Source organism: Sapajus apella, unplaced genomic scaffold (assembly GCF_009761245.1).
Source record: "Sapajus apella isolate SASKATOON/1434 unplaced genomic scaffold, GSC_monkey_1.0 scaffold1, whole genome shotgun sequence".
Classification (NCBI taxonomy): Eukaryota; Metazoa; Chordata; class Mammalia; order Primates; family Cebidae; genus Sapajus; species Sapajus apella.
This window is the reverse complement of record NW_022436941.1, coordinates 80957843-80960824: the sequence shown is the minus strand read 5'-3', so window position 1 is coordinate 80960824 and position 2982 is coordinate 80957843.

Below are 2982 nucleotides of genomic sequence, written 5' to 3'. Positions count from 1 at the left end.
CGGTGGCGCATGCCTGTAATCCCAGCACTTAGGAGGCTGAGACAGTAGAATCACTTGAACCCAGAGGCAGAGGTTGCAGCGAGCTGAGATTACTCCACTGCACTTCAGCCTGGGCAACAAGAGCAAACTCCGCCTCAAAAAAAAAAGGCAATTTTTTGGTGTCCCCTCAACAGGTCTTGAATAACAGTGCAAACTTGCTGAATATAGAGTTTGGTGAGTTTATCTTTCCAAACAGAATTAGACTTTGATGTTTCATAGTCACAATTCCAAGTGATACCTAAAGGGAAGTTGGACTGCTGGGGACAGTGGTTGAGGATGTGCACTGGGGGGCACATACCTGTAGGGGACACCATTCATATATACTATGAATTGGCATGCAACCTGCACAACTGTGTGCAGTGACCCTAGGAGGGCTATAGTCACCTCCAGCACTGATGGGCAGAACAAGAGGGAGTTTAACCATTGCCCACACTGCTTCTGGTCATCTGCATTTTAAGCTTAAGCTTTAACTTCAAATATTTGATTCATGGTGTAAATTTTGCTTTTACTGTAGCTCTTTGTATATTGCAGCTAAGTATTTCGCATACGATGTTTCCATGCTTGAGGATATTCTATGGCAAATTTAATTTCGAGAGCACCAAGATGAAGAGAAAAAGCACTGGATCTAGTGCTGGGTACCTGGATTCAAGCCTTGGCAGGGCAATCGTGAAGCAGTTCCGTTGGGACTCTCAGAATCTCAGGCTTCTTAACTGTAAAACAGGGTGAATAGTAGCTTTCTTATAGGCTTTGATGAATAAACAAGATTACATATTTGAAAGAGCCTTACACACAATAAATGCCGAGTAAATATTGGTTTACTCTTACAAGGCAAAACCTATTAAAGTGACATTTTCAGAAAGGATTAATAGGCGAGCCTCTCTGGCACCAGTTTACTATAGATTTTTTTAATGCAACAAAAACTGTTTGGGAGGCTTGAGAGAGTTGGTTAGCTGGGCTTGAGGCTAACTGCACATGACATTCAGCTCCAGGGGCAGAGGTCTGATCCCTAGAGGGTTCACAACTATTCCTGGCTTTTGCCCTTTTCTCTGACATCTTGAGCTTCCCTATTTATCAACAGGGCCAGCTGGCAAAGAGGCATTCTTCTTTGTCTTTGAATGTTTGCACAGCCTCCTTTTCTGATTAGAGAAATCAGATAGAGCTGGGATCTTTCACCTCTATCCTAACTGGTACATAGCACATTGCAACATTGCATCTATTGGTGTTGAATATGTGGGGGGAGGCTGTATACCAGAGGTCTTTTTTTTGTTTTTGTTTTTGTTCTCTTAGACAGAGTCATACTTTGTCTGGGACTAGAAGTGCACACCACCGTGGCCAGCTAATTTTTAAAATTGTTTGTAGAGATGAGGTCTCATCATGTTGCTCAGGCTGGTCTCGAGCTCCTGGGCTCAAGCAAGCCTCCCACCCTGGCCTCCCAAAGAGCTGGGATTGCAGATTTGAGCCACTGCACCCAGCCTAGACATTTTTTTCCATGGGGATGGGATTAGGGAGTGGAAGTGAAGGATGTTATAACGTGGGCTTTAACTTGAAAAGGGACATAATCTACTCCCTCCATTAGGTGACTCCTGATTCTCGAAGCCAAATGTTTCAATCTTTTGTGATTCCAGGAGCCAAAACAACCAAGGAGGACCTGGTTCCAGTAATAATAATGATATCTTATATTTGTATAATGCTTCGTACTTTGGAAAGCAGCTCTATAATCTCATTTGACCCTCAAATAAACCCAGAGAGGTGGCTTGGGAGGCATTTGTTCCTTTATTTTACAGCTATGAAATCCAAGAAGATATTAAGCGTCTCGCCATGATCTCATAACATGTAAGTAATAGAGTCCAGGTCTCCTGGGTGTTATGTCCAGCGTTTTTCATTTTACACTGCATCATCTTGAGCATTAACATTCTTTTTTTTTTAATTTTTTTTCATTTTCATAGCCATGTGTCACTAAGCATTAACATTCTTTTAAAAAATTTTAATAAAATTTTTAATGAATATATAATGTGTGTTCATGGTTTCAAATTTAAAAAGTACGAAAGGATACATAGTCAAAATTAAGCCCTCTTCCTTCTTTCCCACTCTCTTAAGAACATATTAACCCCTTCTGGATATGACCACCATTCCCTGTTTCTCGTGTGTTCTTTGGTGATATTCTGGGCATTTTTAAGCGTAAATGTATATTTTCCCCTTCTCTGATGGACTTGAAAAAATAAGACAGTGGAAATACCCTAGAGAAGTGGGCTTGGAGAGCTGGTAAGTGATTCCACATGGGGTTTTGTGAGAAATATACCTAATCTTTGTGGCTTTGCTTTTGGGAGTTTAAATGGCATATTTTACCTTTTTAAATATAAAAGGCAATCTCTTTGCACTTTAGATCTTAAAAGTAATGCAGATGCTTAAGAAAAGTTCTTACTGAGGGATTTTTTTCTAGTAATAATAATAGATAATAGTTATTAAGAAATTTCCTAAATGCCAGTGACCATTCTAAGTACTCTCTGTCTAATATTCTCATTAATTCTCACAATTAAGCTATGATAGAGGTATTATTGTTATCCATTTTTTACAGCTGAGAAAACTAAGTCTCAGAAGGGTTCAGTCGTTTACCTGCAAGCGCACATGGAGCACATGTCCAAGCTCGGATTTGAAGCAAGGCAGCCTTACCCCAAGAGCCACATTCTTTTTTTTTTTTTCCCTTTTCTATTTTCTTTTTTTTTTTTTTTCCCATTTATTTATTTTATTGCATTTTAGGTTTTGGGGTACATGTGAAGAACATGCAAAATTGTTGCATAGGTACACACGTGGCAGTGTGATTTGCTGCCTTCCTCCCCATCACCTACATCTGGCATTTCTCCCCTTGCTATCTCTCCCCAGCTTCCCACCCCCCACCGTCCCTCCCCTATTTCCCCCCAACTGACCCCAGTGTGTAGTGCTCCC